The sequence below is a fragment of the Agelaius phoeniceus genome, chromosome 4 (assembly GCF_051311805.1).
Source record: "Agelaius phoeniceus isolate bAgePho1 chromosome 4, bAgePho1.hap1, whole genome shotgun sequence".
In the NCBI taxonomy this organism is placed as follows: domain Eukaryota; kingdom Metazoa; phylum Chordata; class Aves; order Passeriformes; family Icteridae; genus Agelaius; species Agelaius phoeniceus.
The window spans coordinates 67245565-67269018 of record NC_135268.1 but is presented as its reverse complement, the minus strand read 5'-3'; positions in this window follow the sequence as shown (position 1 = coordinate 67269018).

Sequence of the window (23454 nt, the reverse complement as noted above, 5' to 3'; positions counted from 1 at the left end):
TGGATAGCAGAGGAAATAAGCAATAATAGCAGTGTAAATGGCTGTAAGTGAAAGCATATCAGTTACAATGCACCAGTTCACTCCATGCAGCCCAGTTTATGCTGGAGGCAAAATTAAGAGGAGACATTATGTCTTCATAAAAGCTTGACCTCAAGTGCTTCAGAAGACAGAAGAGACTACATTCAAAGCAAAGCAGGCTTTCTGTGCACAGTTATTCTTTAAAGGGCTTTGCTAGGGTTCACATACACACACCCTTTGCACATGAAATAGGAGAGGAAAGGAGCACCTAACAAATGAAGGTTGTGTAGCTCAGCAGCCCCAGCTGGCCCAGTTCCCAATATATTTTGCTTGATAAACAGCTAATCCCTGAGTATAGTGTGGCTTGCATTCCTCCAAACTTATCATTAATCACGGAAAAACCCAAGTTGTCCTTGCACAGTGTGAGTGCCTATGAACAGCCCCTTTGATAAGAGTGTTTTTACATGCCTGGAGGGATTTAGCTTTTTGGACCTCTGTCCTGTAAGTAGTAGGCAGACCTTCCTCTGCATGTGAGTCTGCTTTCATTGCTGTTTTCAAGCCACAGAGAATTAGCAGGGATGTTTGAAATGAGAAGTTGTACCACACTTAGGCTTCCCCATTGTATTTGTGCTGTTCCACACATATCTATTATATTCACGCACATTATAATGCATGGCCTTATAATTATGCACTGTCAGCAGACAGAGAGAAGACAGAGGGACAGAAAAAGAAAGGAACTTCTAAGAGGAAAAAGGCAAGCTTTGAAAGGACAAAATATTTAGACACACAGTTTTGTTTATTTTTAATATGGAAGATGAATAGAGCAAAGAAATAAAATATTTGCCTCCTTATCTTATAGCAGACCCAGAAATAGGAAGAACAGACAACTGTAGGTCTTTTCCACTAGTAAGGAAAAGACCTACTAGATTATTGCCTTTACAATAGGTAGATATTGGACATAGACACAAATTAGATTGTGAGGTTTTTTCATAATGACTGTAGTTAAGAGCACATATTTCCACTGTGTATCAGACACTTTCCATAGCCTGAGCTGTGAGCCAGGCTTATTTCAGCTACCTGCTCTGGCCTTGCACATGGGAAAGAAAAAATGCTGACAATATGATGGAAGCCCCATAGCTTTCAGCTGACATAATATCTCATGTATTTTACAAAAGAGAGTCACTCCTCGTTGGAAATGGGCAAATTCTCAACTATGCTTTTTATTTAAAAAATTACCCCAAAACCATGAAACTCATTCCTGTTTTGGATTGTTCTAATCTCAGCTTTAACCTATGATACCTATCCACTACTGAGATAAAACAGTTCTACACCACAAAAAAAAAGTTTTTACTTTCTGTATCTACATCCTTTAACTTATTTAACATTAAGCCTTGTCATTCAGGAGACAATTTAAACTATAAACAACTTCAGCAGGCATGAAGAAAGGATGCTGAGATGATACTCAGAACTAAAATGGTCTTCAGTATGGGCAGACTTTACTTTAAAGGTACATTATCAGTGTGAGAATTTAGGCTTGCTTATTGCCAAACCTGCACTTGCGTTGATGAAATTTTATTCAGGAAATTTTGGCAAGGTGGCCTCTCAGAAAAAGAGACTCCTGGCACCTCTCTTTGTGCCCTTGCACAGACACAAACCTGTTCCCCTGCATGGGCCACTCGCTTTCTGAGCCACAGAGATGAGAGAAAACAGCTGCAGCTCTCCAGCTCCATTCCCACAGCCCCAGTGCTGTGACTTTCTCTCTCCTTGGACACCGTGTGAAGCAAATGTGACACCAGAATTCCCTGAGCTCCAGGAGCTGGAGCAGCTCCTGAGCAGTGTGAATACAAGGTGGCCTCTTCACGTAGTCATTCTTCAAAGGCACCAGAGACTGGGCTGCAAATAGTCAGTTTAAAGAAGAAATCAGGTCTGCTGATTTTCATCTTTTAGAACAAAAGCTGAGGTTAAAAAAAAAGTAAGGGAGTAAACAGTAAGGAGGGAAATGTTATAGAGTAAAGGCAATGTTCTGTATTTCTCCATTTTTCATTTCCACACACAAATATTTCAAGATTTGTTTCTTGGTGAATTTTTGCAAGGAAATGAACAGTGGCTCGATGTTTGTTACATTTGTAGATACCACCTGGTTAGCTTTATTTCCTTTTAAACATTTTTAATATATTTTGATTTAATTTAATTTGAGGGTAGGACACGTAGGGTGTTTGGTCAGGTGGCATGTGGACAGGCCTGAATAAAACTATCTTTATAAAAATGAACACTAAAAGCAAAGCAGATTTTCTGTTGCTTAATTCTGTGTACTGACTGTAATGTTTTTAGTCATTATGAGGGCAAAAATTCCATTTATATAGAGATTAAAGTCTCCTGGGGCTCTGGTGGCAGATCAGGGTGACAGATCTGAGAGCAAGAGTGGGGTGCTGAGGCCCTGGACCAGGTTTCCCAGAAACTATGAGTGCCCCTCCTTGGAAGTGTTCAATGCCCTGCCCATGGCAAGGAGTTGGAATGAGACAATCTTTAAGGGTCCCTTTCAACCCAAAGCATTCTGAGATTTTGTGATCAGGGAATGCAGAACTGATTCTGTTGTGTAAGGAATGATATAGGTAATTGGCTTCTTTTTTTTTTAAGCAAAACATAATTTAGATTTGGTTCATAAATTTTGCTAAATGTGAAGAGAAACTCAAGGAAGATGAAATTTCTGTGCACACTCCTTTGCTGCACCACACAGTAACTTAATTACTCCCTGTAATATCAATTTAACTCACAGAGCTGTGCCTTTTGCCACAAGAGCCACGTGACTGGTGTAAGAGAAATAATTTGGAAAAGGATTCTCAACCAGGATGAAAGGACACTTTGTGCAGAACAACAAGTATATGTGGGCTAATCCCTGCTCTCAGTTTCTTCATTTTTGGGCAGTATTTTCCAGCCTCTTGGAATGGAGCTGACCAGAATATATATTAGTTTCTGGGTATCTTGGAAGAAAATAAAGGCAATCTCAGAAGTATCCATTTCCTCTGGATTAATTCCTGGAGCCGGGTAGACTCATGTAAGCCAGTTCCAGGCTGGAATTGCCATTTAACTTTCTTTTTAAATTTAGGAAGTGTCAGAATTTGGGAGTTGGAGAAAACCAAGTCTTTGATTTGATGTCCAACAGGACAGCCAAGCAAGTAGGTGAACTGGTTTGGCACCAGGTATTTCACAGTCTGCTAAGGATGATTCTGGGTTTGTTTGTTCTACTGACATGTCTAGGAAATGAAAACAAATCCCCACTGTTCACAACCCCCAGACTCTTGTGGCAGACCAAGAATGACAAATCAGAGCATGGAAAAGGAACTGGCAAGTACACCCTCAGAGTCAGCCTCAAATTTGCTGCCAGTGAGCAACTGTCAAAAAGTCATTATAAAATCCCAAAACCCTTTACCTCGGGGTTCCTCAGGAGAGAAAAATTTCCAGCAGCAAAGAGAGGTCCTTGGGGAGGATAAAGCCCCCAAGTTATTAGAGTCTGTTGATATGCCCTAAGAGAGCAAAAAAAGTTTGGATTTAGATTAATTGGGGTGAGTAAGAACACTTTTATTAGTGATTTTTAAGTGCTTTTCCCCCATTTATGCCCACAGGTACATATTCAATTTTACATGTTTATTTCATATGTGTGTACACCCAGGTTTGCACATACATATGCATTAGTTTATAGACATTGTACCCATGTGCATGTGAACATTTTCAGTTTGGCTTTTTTACCAAATAAAATCAATTACAAAGATGGCAACAGAGATGGGGCATATATATAAACAAAATTAAATGAATGCAAGTGAACTAATTAGAAGGATAAAACCAAACAAGACAATTTTGACCAGAGTGTAAATCCAGACTGTAGTTATATCGGTGTGAGTGCTAAATAGTTCACATATTTCTAAAAAGAAGCAGAAGGAAAACTAATCAAAGAGAATAGCCAGGAAATTACTTCTTTAAAATTAATTCAATTTCATCATCAGGTAAAAAAAAAGCTTAATATAGCAGAATATATTGATGTCTGTAAGCATTTCACTTACAAAGAACATAGATAATAAATATATTAGAAGCAGTTCCATGGTGTATCATCTAATGGGTGCTCAGTGAGTGCTCTGGTAAATTCTGAAGCTTTCTTTCTGTGCTCAGTATTCAAACTACCCATTGTGCACACAGTACATATGGAACTGTGGCACTAATAGCCACAGGGTGTAGCAGGAACCAAAAAAATCTCAAAAAAAGGATTATACAGCCATGTAAACTCAATGGACTGGATAGTCCCCAGCTGAGGTGCCCTCAGCTGTAACTGGCAGAAAATTGCTGTCCTAGCAGGATGTTAGTGGACATTCAGAGTTCAGGTGCTTTTAGAAATATAGCCCTTTCTGAGTGTACTCCAGATAGCTTTTGCATTTGCATCTTTTTTCATTCATTGCTAAATCAAATGGTTCTTTGTAGCATGTTTTACCCCTGGCCCCTCATAGCTGTTGGATGCTGTAATGTCCCATATTTACATCTCGTGTCCTACATGTGTCTAAACTCATGATCTATTTTTCATAGATAAGTAGTTGTGATTGGAAGCAAAGGGAAAAAAAAGGTGTCTAAGTTCTAAATGTCGAAATGTAGGCTTCTAAACCTGAATGCTGGCACCCAAATAACTGGCCAGCTTTCCAAAAAGCCAAGCCCCTGGAAATTTCCAGTAATCACAGTTGCCATACCAACGACTGTCAGCACTCTTGCAAAAGCAGGTCATGTATTTAGGTGCCAAAATGTAGCAAGAGGGGTCTAATTTCAGGGCTTTTTATTTTTGTTCTTAGATCTGGCCAAGAGCACTGATGATAATTGAGAACAGTTTCACCTCAGCTGCCACTCTCCAGCTTCTCCAACTGGAGTCACAAGACTTGCTATGGTCTTGCAAAAGAGAAGATGTTTGGGGAGGTGAAGCGTGAGATATTAGCAGTTATTCCCAGTTCCACCCTGGGGCTCAGGCCTTTGAGCTAACACTGAGATATCCCACAAACTGATTTTGGGGCAAACAGCCAAAGTGTGGGGTTTGCTGTAGGCTCATTTGCCTGGGCTGGAAGCAGGCTGTGGCTCAAACCCATGGACACAGGGGAAGTTTGGTCTGTTTTGCTGCATGAAGTTTCATAGACCTGCCATGCAGGCAGGGATGTGGCCAGGTGCTCACTCCCACCCCAGCCAGTGCTGGCCATTCCCCCATGGGAGCCCTTTCCTTGGAATCCTGCACTGCCCTGCTGCCAGCCTGCAGTCCCCCTTGCTGGAAATGAGCCAAGGAGTTTTTGAAGGGAGGAGAAGTGTGTCCTGCTTGGTCCCCAGCTCCTGGGAGCTTTCAGCACAGCTCTGTGCTGCCTCTGCCTCCAAATACCTGCCTGACCTCAGGCAAGCCACTTAACCTCTCTGTCTTGAGGCAAAACAAAGATAACACCACTTCCTTCTCTCTGCATTCTGTGTGTCTTCTTCAGATCAGGTGTAAGCTCCTAAGGGCAAGGTTTGTCTTCTCAACGTGTTCAGTGCCTATCAAAACAGAGCCTTGATCTCAGCTGGGGCCTTGGGGCACAGCTGCAGTGCTGTTATTATCATTAATAATAATAATAATAATAATCATGAATGCAATCAGATCAAAGACACTGCCTGTATGAGTCATTTTTGGGGTAAAGTTAGTCATTGCAAAGAGCAATAGGTATATGTAAACTTTAGGCACTGCCAAGGTTTCTCTTTTTTCCCACCATTTAAAAATTCACCCTTGGGAGTCTGGGTGAGCAACATGATCTGGAAGGGCCTGGCCCTGCCAGTGTTTCCCTGTGGATGGGCACAAGGGCACTTGTGCTCACATGCCTGACTCTGGAAATGTTAATGGGGTAACTTTGCTCTGTATAGCTCAGCTACATAAATGCCCTCTGTGGGTTTTCTGGATCAGAGGTGAAACTCCCATATCGAGCCTTCTCTGAATGGAATTCAATCTCTGGCATTGCCCGCAGGTGCAGCTGCATGAAAACCAGCACCACATGCCAGAAACATACTTTTTCTTGTTAAATGTTGCAGATTTTAGTTGTTTGGGTTTTTTAATTTCATTTTGGTTTTTGATCACTTGAATGAATCCCAGCAAAGTTGTCTTGAAAGGGAAGAAAGAGATTACAAGAATTAATTGTTTAGTAAAAACTTCAAAATAAGATTTTTCACCTGAAAGAAAAGGCCTGCAGCCAACTGGATTACACAGGTGCAAAATAAGACACAAGAGGGAGCTCACATAATAAATAATAGTGATAAACAACATTTTGAAAACAGTTCAACCCTATGGAGGAAAGGCAATTAATAAACATTACAATTCCTATTTGCGGTTGGGGTTCTCATGGCTACGGTTATTGTTACAGGCTATGGGAACGTGCTTACAGACAAGGATCTCAGTACACCAGGCTTTGCCATGGAACACAAAGGCACAGCCCACTCCCAAGAGCTTCTGGTGGCATGGAAGAAGGGGACTGAGGCAGCAGATGACAGGGAGACACTGTTCTGGCAGTGTTCAGAAAATGACCTGAGTTTAGAGCTCCTCCAGGAGTTATTGTCAAATATTCAATGTGTGTTGCCATTTAAAAATGTATTTAACTATCTATGTGCATTTAGGTTTCTGGAGAATGATGGCTCATATTCAAGAGACAGCCACATATACAGAAAACCAGAGGAGTTAAAACTGAGTCTGCAGCCCAACTGTTGAATTTTGTGCTTGGACTCAGAAGGAGTTTAACTTCTGTGCCTACAAGTTTCTTTCACTCCAGCAACCACATTTCTCAGAACTTAGAGAAACTGAGCTCTTTTGACAAACACATTTGACAAAACTTTTTAAGTGTTAATGCAATCATTCAAAACTTTTCAAATCCTACAGTTCTTGTGAAAATAAGACAATATGTGTCAGTAACCACAATGGGCTTGATCTGTTAGCAGAGATCCACCCTCTCTGCAGCCAGACACAGGTTTCACAGGGCTGGATACTGGGACTTTCTGAGGCTGCAAGTGCAGGTATTAGCACAGGCATCTCTGCTCATCTACAAAAATGGAAAAACAGAACAGCTGGAGGACTGCCCTCTCAATCAAGGCCTCCACATTATGACAAATTTGGGCATGCATCAGAATTACCACCTGAAAGGAGGCTAAAGGGTCATCAGGGGGCCACTAGTTTGGGAAGGACACACAAACAGATCTAGTAATGAATATTACCCTCTAATAACCATCACCTCCGACAAGAAAACGTATCTTGGACACAGTTGTCACTGGGGTTGGAAGGGTACTGTCCATATGCTGGTTGGTGGCCACCACAGGTCTCTTCTCAGACATGTCCCTCCAGAAGTGTCCCTCCAGAGACAGAGATAAGATGTGTGGGTTTTTAGAATCTATTAGCAGAGATCCACAATTAATGTAACTGCAGGACTGTGCACCTTCTTTCATATGCCAGGAGCTCTCTGGCGTGCAGCAGCCTCAGAGAGCTTCAGGCAAGGGCAGAGCCCTTCCTGCACTGGGACATCTGAGTCTGTACTATGAACATATCCACCCACAGCAGCATGGCTCCATTTTGTTCCTCTGCTCCTGTAGTGCAAATGGGGCCTTACCAATCAATAGTGTCACTCATGGGGAGCTGAGAAATATGTTCAGTCCTGGCAGATGTTTGTCAAATGGCCCATTGAGCAGCTCAAGGCCAACTGGTGCCACTCGTGAGACTGCATCAGCCGTGTGGCCGTGGGCTGTTGTTGCCTTTGCAGTGTGGTGTCCCTCAAAACCACCCACATACCAGCATCAGGAACTCCATAGACTGAAGGGAACCTGAAGGAATGTGCAAGATCTGACAAAGGAGTGTCCCCTTAATGTTTATCTCGCTGGAGCCTGGAAGGGACAGTCACCATAAGCATCCTAATGTTACATAGACTTTTCAAGCACACAATGGAAGGCCATAAGAACTTCAGCAACTGAAATAATCAGAGACATTTCAACCCTGAGATCCTTCTTCATTATAAGATTTCATCTCAGAAAGTTTAGTCTGAATAAACCTACTTAATGCTGGAAACCCTGGGCCTCAACACTGTGATTTACTCTTCCCACTCCTTTGAGAAAAGTTGATGAATTCTTAAGCAGAGAGGGCATTTTGTAGCCAGATTCCACAGCTGTGGAATTGCAGAAAGCCAGGCAGTGGATCCTGGGCTGGCAGAAACCATCTCCACGCTGCTTGATGCATTTGATCTCTGGAGAGGAAGGAGTACATACCCGGCATGGCACCGGGGCCAGCTGGCTTGGAAGAAGCAATGCTGGCTTTGACTGTGCAAGCAGGTGTTTGCTTCCCCTCCCCATCAGATGGGGAGAGTGGAAGAACAGCTGTAAATAGAACAAGGTTAAAAAAAATGGAGAAATAGAGATTTAAAAAAACCCAAAACACAAACTTGCCTGTCTTGCATTGGAAACCTGTCATGTTTTTAATCTAAATTAAAGTTGTGCTTGCATTATGTAGTAAAACAATTGCCTACTACCAGGGCCACACATTTTTGAGAAGTGAGAATGAGCCATATGTCTTCTATAAAAACATACTAATACAGTTCAGCCTGTTCTTAATGCTTTCTGGTAAATCATATTCTTTTACAGGCCATAGTTAAAGGGAGCATTATTTTTGTTTGCCAGAAAGTATTTACAGTACTGTATTATCCTTCATCTCTACCAGTTTTCATTTGTTACTATTGACACATGGTAAAACAGTTTTAATTATCTCCAGGCTCAAGTACAAGGATTTTTTATAATTCAGTCAGGTCTATTTAATTTCCAGTATCTAAGCTACCATAATGAAAGTGTTACTCAAGGTTTCTTCTTCAACTCCCCCCTCTTTAGATCATAATGAAGACAGCTCACTTGAGCAAATAGTTCCTTTGAAATGTTAATCCTCCTCAGATGTGTTTTTTGTTAGATCAGCTGCACTGTTAAAATACTTTCTATTTTCCCATTAATTGGAATGCAGAATAACACTTATTAGCCATATGGACACAAAGTAGCTCGTTGATGAAGACAACTGAATTAAAACCTCATGTTAAACAATGAATTAACTGTGATAGAGGGTGAAAAAACCACACTTACATAAAACTGGGTTGTCTGTCCCTCTCTTATCCAGCACAATCTCTCCTTAAAAGACCAAATATATTTCAGGCATTGTCCCTAGTGCAACCTAAAATCCATACAAAAGCACAGAAAGGAGAGTGAATATAAAAACCTACAGCAAGGGGGCTTATTGAAACACTGGTTTTTAAAATTTTTATTGGTTTATATTAGTTTTTATTTGGCACTTAAAGACTGAAATCCCAAGGAGCTGAACCTTTCCTTCAGCAATGCATGTGGAGGTGCATGTTTGCTGCAGGGCTGGCTCTGTGGTGGCTCCCTGGCTGCAGACCTGGCTTGGCTCAGGTGTGGTCAGCACAGTGTGGGATCTCAGGCTGCTGCTGGTCCTCCCTCCTTCCCTGCCTCCTTCCAATAAAGAGAGCAGCTCCGGGATTGCTCCTTAATGAATTGTGGGGGAATGTGCTTGGTTTCCCTGGGGTGTGAAAGGAATTTGAGGTGGGTCGTCAGCATTGAAATATTAAATTACTTGGGCAGGTTGTGTGAGGTTAGAAGCCAAGGAAGTTACCTCCATGTAAATCAGTAGGCACAGAAGAAAAGCTCTGCTTGATCCAGGGGGGAAGAATGTGTCTGGGAGGACATTTAGGAAAACACCAGCTAAGAACCTCAGCTTGTGTGCAGTGAAAGCATGGTTAAGCTTCAGTAGACTTCAGTAAATATGGCTTTGTTTGGAAACTCTGCCTGTAATTTTGAAACAGGAGACATCTGAATCCATGAAGAATTTTGAGTCCTAGTCTATGCTTCAATGAAAGCTCAGTCTTTCTGGAAATATGTCCCTCTTTATTGTTCCTTGATTTACACATTTTGTGCAAGTCTGAACACGGACATACAATAATTAAGGAGTGGGAGCTGGGGTGAATGAAGCTTCTGTTTACAGGTATGGCTTCCAGAGGGACAGGAAACTGGTGTTATTTACTTAACCAGGAACAACAGATCATTTGCTATTCAGCTGGCATTTCCATTGCTGGCATGGATGGGTGCATCCTCTGCTCACACCCTCAGCTGCTGCACCCCTACCTGCTCCCTCCACTGCCTCTGGCACTGGAGATGCCTCCAACAGCAATCAGAGAGATTTCCAGATTCCAGCAATTGACAGAGAGTAAATTTGCAAATGTGCACTGTGCTAACATGATTAGGCCTGTGAACATGCAAATCCTTGGAAAGAATTTTGGTTTTATGCAACTGACGTAAATAAAAAGGATCCTGTTTATGCACTGCCTAGACAGCCTCTGCACAAACTGGACTGCCAGGGATGATTTCATTCACCTCTTTAGTGAGACACACAGAGAACCACAGTGCAGATAGCTCCAGGGCATAATTTTCATGATAATCAAAACACAGACACACTACACAATAGTTTACAACCAGAACTGGGAGCAGATATCTAATTCTGGGGAAGGAGGAAAATTTTTGTGTCCAGAACACAAACTCATCTCCTGATGCTCACAGGTCCCCACAGCTACTCTGTCTGATGTCACAGGATTTTGGGGAGCAATAAATGATCCTTTTCAGGTTGACCAAATGGGGGGTATTTCTAACAGCACCAGGCTGTGACTGACTCACACAAGCAGGAGTGCACTGCTCTTGATCTTGAGTTTCAGCTGAGGCCAAAGACTGGAAATTGTGTCTGTGTGTCCTTGCTGTTTGTTTGACTGATCAATTGTCCTTCCTTCAGCATGTCAGTGTGTCTCTAATTTGGGAGACACAGTCCTGAGCAGCGTGGTCCTTGCACTGACATTTCCCTCAGAGCACCCCACAAGTCACCTTGCTTTGCAGCTTGTTGCAGTGGAAAACAACCAGAGCTTCATTAAAAAACCTCACACAGAGATCAATCAGGTTACTCTGGTTAATCTTGACTCTCTCACTTGGCAGTGGATTATAACCTCCCTCATGAGGTAATTTCTAATTCCTCATGGAGAAAGTAAGGTGAATTCTTTTGGCATTTGCAACAGCAAGCAGGGAACAATTCACTTGAGTGTTCTGCTCAAAGGCCAAAGTGTTGTGCTGAGGGTATGCCAGGTTATCATCCATAATGTGGAGTTGTGAGCATTGTACCTGGGGAAAAAAGTGAGGAAGAGGTCTTTGAGTAGATGGAGATTATTAACACTTCCCTAGGGATGAAGTCCACATGGGCTCTGCTCGTGAAGCCCTTGACTAGAAGACCTTTTCCAAACTTAATGATTCTGAGTATTCAAAGAAATCCTTGAGTCAGGGAACGTGGAGTGTTCTCTCATTGCTGATAATATAGCAAAATATCAACTGCTTCCCAGAGAAGGGTCTGATAATTTAAACCATTTTTTCGTTGGAGGAAAACCTTAAAGTTTTATTTGAAACACATATTATTAAAATTGTGAAAGATCTGAATCACCAAAGTTTCCTAAGAAAACCTGAAAACCTTGATATTCTTATGGCTTCCTCTTTCTCTCCTCCTCTTTTTTTTTTCCCCAATTTTTTTTTTCAATAGTAAATTGTAAAAAGAAAAGAAAAGGCTGGTATAGGACTGAAAAAACTAATAGTTATAGCTTTCAGGTAAAAAGATGAAAATGGACTGGCTGACTTATTTTTTAAATATTTCTACTTCCCTGTGGTACTGCTGTGAAAATGAGGTTAGTGGTGGTTGGTTGCACTGATATATGCAGACCAGCACAGCTGAGATTGGAAGGGTCCTCTGGAGATTTTCTTGTCCAAGCTCCCTTTTCACAGTCCAATCAGTCCAAGCAACTTGTTCCAGACTCTATTAGAGTGGTTCTTCAGCTCCTCCTGCAAATCCAAGATCTCTGGATGTTTATTTTTCCTTTACTGAATCCTGCAGATCTCTTGTCCACAAATAATTGCTGATTCCTAGCAGTGAGGGATATATGCAGCAGTGTTTCTCATCCTCTTTTACAGTCCATGTTCTTTCTCTTTCAGCATTGCTCAGAGAATATTCTCTAATACTCTCCAGAAAGCAAGGTCACTTGTTGACAAGAAATCTTTAAACCAGTGACAGAGGAAAAATTAAAAATACTCACTGTCAGATGCATAGAAATTTATCTATCACCAGCACTTTTCTTACAACAAAACCAGGAAATTCACAGGCAAAACAGCCAGGATACACTCTCAGCTGTTTATAACAAGCTGTTGAGCAATGTTAAAAAGCAATTTGCTTTGGGACAGGCCTTTCAGTGGCCTAAACCCTGCATGGTTTAGAAAATGGTGCTCAGTGTTATTTGTTATTTGTGCTGCCCCAAAGCCACCACAGTGACACTGGGCACAGGAACCCAGTGAGGGAACCAAGGGTTTGCAGTTCCACTACTGCACTGTGCCACAGATTTTGGGTGAAATCTCAGCCACTTTGGATTTCTAAGTGCCTGAACTGGAAGATGACTGTCCATGTGGGTCTGTTCAGCACCCAGCCCAGCAAGTGCTACCTTTTCCCTGGAATTACAACAAAATACATGAAATCATGAGACCCAGACATACTGTGGAGGAAACTGAACCATCACAACTTCAGCTGCTCTGTTTATACTCAAATACTTTGGTTGTCATGGCCCACAAGGTACAATTGTTATGCAATTAATGCAGTCTACTTTTAAATGGAGGGGTTTTTTTCTTTCTTTTTGAGTCCACAGAAAAAAATCAATTTTTATATATATAGAAATCAACATTAAAATCTAAAACATTTTCTCTCAGAGGAGATTTCAGCCATTTCCAAAACCAAGTCTTCAGTTCTAAGCTGTTTTAACTGTACTGCTCTTTTGTTAGTTCCAATGGATTATTTTGAAATTTCTCTAATTTATATTTCAATGTACTTTCTAGGCATGCTGGCCATTCTTTCAAAGGAGCATAAAGTGTTTATTGTTAATACATACATACTGGGTAGCAGCAAATGTTTCTGGAGTACTGGGCTTTCTGTAATGACATTAAATGAAGGGAAAAAAAAGGAGATGAAGTAATACTGATCTCTATGACAGCCTCTGTTTGCAGGACAAGGATTTAATTCAGAATTAAGACACATTAGTGTTAAAGAAGCCATTACTCACTTGCAAATTTTTCTCCCCAAAACCCCATTTCATTGCTCAGTGCAATAAGCTGGTACATTTATCCACAAACATTTGATGACTGATGCTTTATTTTGCCTTTGAATGTTTCTTTAATGAAATCTGGGTTCTTAAAAATATTCAGTAACAGAGTTAACCATTTTGCTTTCACATTAACAGAGCAGTTATTCTCTTGCCATTTCTCATTTACCTACCTTTGATATGTGACTCCCTGTAACAGAAAAACAAAAATCAGGTATCAATACAGATATTTTTTTTTTATAGAATTTTACTGGATATAAAAAAATGTGCCCGCCTGCGTGGCTTTTTCATTCTTTGTTAGCAGGCATACATTTACTTATGTTTTGCATTAGCTGTGGAAAACTTCCTTTGAGTTTTGTCGAACTGTCTTGTTCTGAGAATGCATAAAACAACTGTCTTCCAAGTTTAGGATATGCTTTGTTGTCCTTTGAAAGTTATGGTGCAAATTTGCTGAGGGACATTTAGTCCAGCAATGCTCAGAGTCCAGCAAAACTATTTCTAGGCTAAATGGTACTTCTGGTCTCTAAGGAGCTTCTACAGCCGCCAAAAATCCCTGGGACATGTGCACAGCCCCTTTTCCCAGGCTGAGCTGTGTTTGAGACCAGAAATGTGGGCATGTGTTGATAAAAGAGAAGATTAATGTTATACTATCTGAAAATTGTCTGACACTAGCTGAATCTCTCCCATTCTTGGCTGTGCTGGGTGGTACTTTAAGGTGGAGCCACCAGAAAAAGAGCTTGGGTTTAGGCACCAAATTGACTCAGTGGGCTCTTTCTGAGTTAAAGAAGGGGAAATTTTGGGTGCTGAGCTCCTTCCTTTTGCCTGCCCCCAGAGTGGGGTCACACCTGTCTATCAGGGAAAAATCTGAAAAGAAGAAAGGTGCAGGAGAAGAAAGGTGCAAGAGAAGAAGGCTGCAGGGCTTTTCCCAGAGGAGCCAACCAGGCTGTTGGAGGATGGCTGCTGCCCTCAGCTCACCTCCCGTGGCTGGGAGCTGCTGCACGGGTGCATTTTGCTATCGTCATCCTTGTTATGCTATTTCATTCACTCATGGGCCCTGATTATTTAAACAACTGAAACCAGAAGACTTTGTTTCCTTGGCTCTGTATTCTCCCGAGTAAAAATAAGCCAACAAGATGTTTCTAAGAAAAAGGTTGATGCTATCTTTTAAAATGTACTTCCAACTGATTGTTATCTCTCTTCGAGCTGGGCCTTCTGCCACCCCTGCTACCCCTCCTCCTGGCATCAACCACTAGCTCAAATCTCACCAGAAAGATGGAAAGTTTCAGCCCTGCCCCAGCCTTGCAGGAGATATCTGGCCTCTAAAGAATGTCAGAAATTGAGGTCTTTTGAGATCTTCGCATGTTTTGCACTCGAAAATTGTCTCCAAGCACTTCTGAGAGTCTGGTTATCTATATGGGTGTGTGAGAAATGCCATAGGACGGGCAAGATGAGTCACACACAAGATCCTGTTTTTCACAGAACAAGCCCTGGTGGAACTGCCACTTTAACCCTTATTTTTTCATTTCTCAGAGATTTTTCCCTTCCTTAAAACCTGTTCCCCTCACTTGCCTTAAGAGGATCTTTTGTCACATCCTTTCCATAGGTACCGTTGACTTTTTTGATTCAGTGCTGCTCACTTCTGAGAGATCCTTTCTGCTTTTTGAGGGTAATTTGCCCTTTTGCAGCAAGGCACTGTGCTCTCTGTGTTGACGTGAGCCCTGCAGAGAATTATCACTTGGACATGCACGTTGGTGCCAAGGGGAGATAATGCCCTCTTTTCAGACCGAAGCCTGCCCGTAGGAGTGTTCCCAGTACGATTTTCACAGTCATAACTGCAGTTAATCTTAAACTTGGCATACCCTTCCTTTCTCTGTAATGTTTTTAATGACTCTTTCAGGGTGGGAGAATCCTCAGGGTTCTTGCAGTGCTGCATTCACCTACTGATTCATTCTTGCCAGGTTGGTGTTGCTAACCAAGGTCCAGCTTAATAAGCAACTCTACCATTTATATTTCAGTGCAGGAAGTTATCTGTCTTTTCCAGCTAACAACACTGAGAGGAGGAGGAGGAAGCATTTTTTTCTGAGCAAGCAGGAGGTGCAGTGCTGCACAATGGTCAGTAAATATGTAGCAGCAATTTACAGGGTTTATTTTTAATCCAGGGCCTACGTTAAGAGAATGGCATGAACTGGATAAATCAATCAGGCTGTTGCAAAGCAAGCTTGAAATGAAAGGGCAGTCAAGGAGGAAGTGGTAAATAACACACAGGACTGATTGCTTCTGGGCACAGCTAAGGCCTTGGGTTTAAGGAGTAATTACCTGGTCACACCTAAACCCTGCTGGTGTGCAATGTGCAAACTGCAGACTTCAGCTAAGAGGCTGTTCTTGCCTTTGACAGCAAGAATTTCCTTGGTAAGAGCCATTTATTCCTGGTTTCTTGAAGGAGCTGTAAAGTGTGCAAAACCCCATGCTTAGTCACTTGTGATCTTTGGTCTCAGCACTAGCACAGAGCTCGCATGCTGCACATGAGCTGGGGAGAGCAAGGGGAAAGAAGCAGGAGAGTTGACATTCCTCCTCTGTCACAAAGTCAGGATGCAGGGCTGTGCCCCACAAATAATTTGTGCCAACCTGGCAGCTGGTTAGACCAAGGGTACAAAAATGCTTCTTAAACTTAGGGGTGGTGGGCATGCTGTGCAAGCCAGCAGGGGTGAGCCAAATGCCACATTTGCGAACCTGCTGACTGCTAATCCCACTAAGGAAAAAAAAAAAAAAGGCCAGAATTCAAAGAGAGCCAAACAAACTGTGTCTGCCCATTGTACTCATGGTGAGAAACCTGCAGATCCTCTGCCTTGGCTGTATCTGGGTAAATGTAGGGTGAGCTTCTCTCACTTTGTCCTTCCTAGAATCCTGTTGCAGACAGATAGTACAGAGCCTTTGTCCTGCAGCACGCAGACACAGATGGCCCTGCCCTGTTGGGATGATAGCAAATGGAGGTCTGAAATTGGATGCAGTAATTGCATGGCTGCTTTCTTCCTTGGCTCCCTGTTAAACCTGAACAGAGTTGGGAGACACAACACACCTGAAGAACCATCAGAGACAGGAGACCAGCTGTGGCCATGATGTGTCTTTCATCCCACAAGATGGTCCAACCAATGATCCAGATAAGTGAGGAAAGGCAAAATCAGGCTGCCATTGTTCACCAGTCTGCTTCCAGGGGCAGCTTTCTGCCAGGAGACAAGCAGTGGGTGATTAAAGACTTCCTCAGTTGTGTCTCAAAGGAAAAAAAAATCAAATCCAATTTATAATTAGGAAGACAATGGCATTCAAGCATGAGGGAGAGCCATGAAACAACATGACTTGGTGGAAAAAGGAACAAGATGTACACCATGTGTACAGGGTGCTCTGGGTATCACACCCAGATCCTTGGGATTTGCCATTGGCCCCAGAGCTCCCAAAACTGAAATGCAGATTGCCCTACCCATCAGTTTGGGGCACGTATCAACTAACAAGCAGAATCAATCATGGAGACACAGAGAGTAAACGGCAATGTCATGTCATTCACATGCAGGAGTGTCATGTGTCCCCTTCACCTCGACTCCAACCAAAACAGACACTGGGACTTGCATTTGTACTAGGGTTCTCTGCTCTGGGATTTGAGTCAGTTTTCACCTGGTCGTAATGTCAGGTACCTGGCAAGTGCACTGCAGATGACCCTCACTCCAATTGCCCTGCATCAGCAGGATCCTTCCTGTGCAGAGCCCAACTTACACCCACTGAGCAAAAGATAATGTATACATATTTTCCTAATAAATTCTCCAGCCTTTCCTGAGCCTGAGCTAAACCTTCTTATCTAATATCAAGTAATTTAAGCATTTTTAACATTCTAAAGACAAGTTAATCCTTTTATAGGGAAAAGTCAGAAAATGGGCTTAGAATGACATTTTAACAGTGTCTATGGTATGTTAAGCTGATGAAAAATTCTAGCAGCAGTTTCAAGCACTTTTGGCTAAAATATTACTGTGATCTTAAGGCATTGTAAAATATAAGTATCATGCCAAATTGCTAGGTGTTTGTCAATAATGTAAAATATTATATTCTACCAACACAAACTGCTTTTTTCTCCCAGTAACTTCAATTCTCAGATATGGTTTTAGTGACATGACACATTTAATAGGAGTCTTAATTTTACCTGGTCCGAGACTTATATTTATTTGTCTCATTTGAGCTCCCTACTTTTCCCACGTAAGTTTTGTTGCCAAGTAACACTTGATTTTCATCTATTTTCCAGGCTTAATTTCCATAATTTTTCTGGTTTTATCAGAGTGTGGCCATTGCAATGCATGCTAAATATGATGAAGAGACAATCTGAAACTCCTCTTTGCTCACAAGAAGAAAAAATATTAGAAGTTGGGATATTGATTTGTCCAAGGCATTCTGCATTAGTTGGAAACCTGTCTTTGAGTTTTACTTTCATTGGAGTTGTATTGTCTCTTTTGGAAATGACAAAAGAACATCAGGAAAGTTTCCTCGTTTTCTCTTACTGTTCTTGCCCAATGTCCAAAGGATCTCAGAAGTTAATAAATAAAGCATGTACCTCTTCAAAGCCTGGAAACTGAGAGCCACCACACAAGCCACCATATATCATGTATTTTGAGACCAAGGCAGTCCTGAACATTAGTAAACCCATAGAATGATCCATCTGCCAATTTATACATCCACCAGAGTGCATCTCCTGCCTGAGCCTGGGAACCAGGGCAGTGTGTTCAGAGAGTTGATCCCATTCCTGAAAGCCCTCAAGCACCCACTTGCTCATTACCCACACCCTGAGTGACTCTCCCAAGAACACACACCCCAGAGCTCCCTGGTTCTGGGTTTGTTTGTTTTCTCCAAGCCCAGTTTGCTTTCCAGCCTTTCAATGAAGGGAGTGCCACCATGCAGGAATGCAGGTGTAGGCTCTGCTGCTTTCAGGGCAAAGACAATCCAAGATCCCTTGAGCTCCTCGTGCCTGGAACAGGGCTGGTAGGAGACTTGTGCCCTCTGGGGACACCTCAGGATGTCTCACATGGCTCCAGGGGCTGCCTAGAGCAGGTCAATGGAGCTCTGTGGAGCTCATCGTGGAACTGAAATCAGGGTGAGCTGCTGTTTATTACTGGATGGAAATGGAAAATGGGGCTAATTCAGGTTTGGAAACAAGCAGCCAGTAGTCAAGAGGCCTCAAACATAGCCCATGATTCTGTTTGGGGTCTGACCTCACTTCATGGCATGGCCAATGAAGTGGCCTCACCAAAGCTAAAGAATCTGCTTTGGCATATGATGGAAACCTAAGGAGCATGACAGAGGTCTTTGTACTCTATTAATAGTTTAGCACATCATCCTCATGCCCCAAGACAAGATGGTCAAAAGAAGAGTTTAATTTGGAGCTGCATGTTAGAGCTAATAAAGCAAAAGTCCCAACCTCTGTTCCCAGTTCAGCCCAACCCTTCCTGCAAGATCTGCACCAGAACTGCATCAATCCCACTTTCCCTCTGTCAAAACCGTGGTTCATACTTCTGAATCCTGCAAGAAAGCTGTGGAGAAAATATCCTTTCTGATGGGATCAGATACTGTGGGGAAGAGAGTAAATAAATTGGGGGAAAAAAGACAGGTGACTTGTTCTGGTTCACAGCTGCAGAAGATCTTTTAACACCTTCTACATCACCAACAGGGAAAAAGCAAGACAACAACATAGAGCAGCTCTTCTGCCCAGAGCTGAAATAGCCTGCAGCCATGAACAGAGCAGAGAAATATCTACAATTAGCTTTCTATAATAAACTACCTTTTGTTTATAAGTGATCCCATCTTTATCATGAAACACACTGGGAAATTTAAAAATTGAAAAAAAACTTTAAGAAAAATTAATCTCTCAATGGCTAAAAATTTCAAAGGAAGGACAGAAAACTGCAGAGTTATCTCCTGTGACTTTTGGTAATTGGTAATGAAAAGTGTTTGATCTTTACCTGACAGCAGCAGAACAGGAGTCATCCCTGGCCTGAGCCACTTAAAAAAGGAAGAACTGCAGAGCTTTCATTCCCCTATGGTTCTCTTCAAGATTAGCAGCAGCGAACAGCAATTTCTGTTTGTTTTTATAATAATATCCTGTTTTGTAATCCACAGGAAAAGGAGTATGAAAGTAGCAATCTTGGCAGGGACTGGGGGCCATGGGACAGTTTTCTGAAATCTCAAAGCTCAGGAACACAAAGACTTGGAGGAATTTCCAAGTGCAGTGAATGCCAAATGGTAAAGAAAATGACATGACAATGAGAGGGAGAAATTATTTATTCACCTCCTTAATAAATTCCTCTTCTAGAGTCACTTTTTCCTTTTTTAGTGAACAGTTGACAGGCAGTTACTCCCAAATGCTTTTAAATAGGACCTACTGCAAGTTTAAGTATTGTTAATATTTTTTCCGAAGAGGAAACAACTGGAAAAAAAACCTTAAAAAAAAAAAAAAAAAACAAACCTTAAAAAAAGAGTATAATTTAACACCAAACAAATGAACAGCTGAAAAATCCACAGAATACAGATAGCCATGCAAAAAATTGTATTATTAAAGGGTCTATAAAACATTTCTGCTCAGCACTTATATGGCAAACAGACTAGGTCATATTTTTCTCCAAGAAAGATAATACCTGGAGAATCCATCCTTGCAGTTCCCATTCAAAGACTGGAAAGAAAAGCATGTTAGGACTAGAGAAGGCATTAAAAGAAGCCTGTGTCTACTGGAGCATGGTTTTAAAGGGCCATAAGCTAGAATAAATATTGACACAGTAAGGAAAAAATATGCAACAATAGCAATTGTTCAAAATGGGCACAATTTGGAAGCTAACAGACCCACACTGAGCTAAACCAACCTGGACAGGAACCAAGGCCATGAATTTAAAAAATTTAACTTTCACTGATTTCACTAAGAATTAGACACAGAAATGCCATTCACTGACTGCCATTGTTTCCAACCATTCTCCAATCACAGCCCATTCCAGCAAGGAGAAGCAAAACATTATGAATGAGATGGACCTTGGGACAGAAAATGTCACAGAGTTTCTCCTTCTCTGCCATAAGGCTGTTCTGGATCCTCTTTCAAGTATTCATCCTGTGTTTGCTTTGCTTTAATTTCTCCTGAATATGGTTTTTCATGTTATTATGGATAGTGTCTAACAGTTCTTCCTCAGTCTGATAATCTCTTCTCTTCTCTTCTCTTCTCTTCTCTTCTCTTCTCTTCTCTTCTCTTCTCTTCTCTTCTCTTCTCTTCTCTTCTCTTCTCTTCTCTTCTCTTCTCTTCTCTTCTCTTCTCTTCTCTTCTCTTCTCTTCTCTTCTCTTCTCTTCTCTTCTCTTCTCTTCTCTTCTCTTCTCTCCTCTCCTCTCCTCTCCTCTCCTCTCCTCTCCTCTCCTCTCCTCTCCTCTTTTCTCTTTCTCCCTTGTTTATGGCCATAAAATCCCTGCCTTGGTTAGGTGGCAGGGACCACACTCTGTCAGAGCCCATCTCTGCTTCCAGTCTCTGATAATGCCCCATTTTTACCAGTTAAAAGAATGGTCTTACATGCAGGCACAAGTGTTTGGCAAAGATTAATTTTTGTTGCAAATATTCCTAGTATTTTCCCAAATTTCCTCTCTACCTATTCTCATTTTCATTTTAATCAGTTCAATAACCTGTTTAATTGTTCACTGGAAATTGTTTCAGCCACGCTTCTTGGAGTTAAGGTTTCTGAAAGAAAATCAAAGGCAAAAAATAAAATTTTCAGTTTCTTTATTCTTTCTTCATTCATACAAATTCCCGAGGAAATCAATAAGTTTGAATCTTTTTTCACACCAGTTGATGCATTTTTAATGGGCTTCATTGGAGATATTCCTGATTTACATAGCCATCTTCAGCAGAAAGATCTGGTGAATTTGCCTTGGAAGCAACCCAACAAAACCCACAGAATTTGACTAGTTGCTGTTAATACTAGGAGATAAGGATTTATTAAGTTTTAAAAAAATGCTTATTTTAATCCAATACAAGATTAACAATCTGGGACTAAAAATCAGATTTAACAGTGGACTTCCAAAACAACAGGTCTTTAAATTAAGGATACAATGGAAGAATAACACATTGTATTATTCTTCTAATATCTTCAAGCAGTTTACTAGGCTGAAACTACATAATCTTGTTAAAAAGTTCAAAACTAGGGCAGGTTTTGCATTCTGCAGCTCATATGTGTCATCATGGTTTCTGATTAAAATCTATTGGCCTCAGCAGTCCAGGTATTCATGAATGTCTTCCCTGAGAAGTGACTATAATTTTAATTGTGCTGGTTTAGTTACACACAGAAGGAGGAAAGTTTTTAAATACTTTGTTACTTTAATTGCAAAGTTAAAATGCAAATATGGACTTGCTAGTACTTACTAACTAGATACTAGCTGCTAATGGGGAAGGTTTAATGGTGATGACATCACAAAAATCCATTTTTTCTGACAGGTCAGATAGGCAGCCCCAGGGGTATTGACGTGTCTGTCTCTTTGTAAAAATCTACTTGTGGAAGCAAAGCTTCCAGAAGCAACAAATATTTTTCTTCTTTTCCCATTTTTGTGCGGATTAACTTTTTAAAGTGAATTTCTTGAAGTACTCCTGAAGTCTCACTTTCAGAGATGATAGGGACACTAAAGTGTCTGTTCAGGCCTTATCTACACATTAACATTGTGTAAATAGATAAACCCTTGTACACCCAATTTTGCATGCAGTTATAATGCTGCCAGCTCAGTTTTACTTTAGGAAGGGGGACTAGTTGCAGTATTTTTGGATTATTATAAATTTGCTTGTTCCGTAGCAGGGACTCTGCTGACTAGAAAACAAAATTAATGTTTCCCAGAATTGTTATCACTGCAACAAACCTTCGCATAGAGCAGACATCTACCCCGCTGGAAATGACAATATAAATAATTGAAATAAATAATTGAAAATGTTGCTCAGAGGCAGGTTTCAGGTGCTAATGATCCCATCTACAGACGGGATACTCAGAGGTGCTTTAGCACAAATCCACTGGTGACGCTCTAAATGAAAAGTACTCTTGAAGAAAAAGGAGATTTGAACATCTCCCTCTGTCACCATGGATAAAGATGATGATTTTCCCCCTGAAATGGGCCTGTCCTGCTCTCAGCTAGCCATGGTGGATGTGAGGGAGCTGGGGTGAGGAGAGCACCCAGCTGCCTGCAGCAGGACACTCGAACAAAGCTGCATTCTCATGGCTGGGGAAGGGTGGCTTCTCATCTCCCACATACTGACTCCTGCTTCAGACAAGGAGGTGCACACATTGACACTGAGGCTCCTGCTAGTCCTCATCTCTAACTGGTTCATCCCCTCACCTGTTCCATCTCCTTACAGAAAAGCTAAGGTCTGTGAAGAACAAACACTGGAAACAAAACTGCAAGAAACCCTTGAGAAAGTAAACTTAAACTTTCATAGCACACAGCAGCATGCAAAGGGGTGAAAAAAGAGTTCAAATGGCAAGTGAAGAGAAAGACTTGATGCATTTATGCCACATCACATGGAGAAGCAGGGGTGAAACCAGAAGTTATGGTGTACAACTCTGGCCTCTGTTACAGGCCTGAACACAAACATCTGGGGAAAATAGTTTCTTTTTCTTATTTCTCTGTGACTGTGTGGCACCTGGACAGCATTCTCCAGGGCAGAGATGGATGTTTTCCCCAGCACACACCCAGCCCTCGCACAGGCCAACACAGGCCCTACAACACAAATATTCACCTGGGAGTGTGGCAGACACCACCCTGCCATGGTGGTTTAGATGGCAGCTGGATGGTTCTGAGATCTGAGCAAATGTCCAGATCCCATAGCATTTTGCAAGTTGTCCTCTACTCTAGGAATAAATGCTTGAAGTGTGAGGAAACTACACTACCTCAGGTGAGCAGTTATAAGGAATTAAAAGAGCTGCAGAAGTTCAGCCAAGACTGGTGTCAGTGCTGGGCTTTGTACAAACTAACTAGTGGTGATCAGTTTACTAGGCATTTGGGGTTGTGACAATAATTTAATTGGAGACACACTTCAACATTTCTTGAAAACTCATATTTATTTGAGTATCAAAATACTAATTTATTAACTTCCTATTAGGTCCTCCCACTTAAGGATGTGGGGCCAGCTATTCACAGAATCCACAAGGAAAGATCTATGTG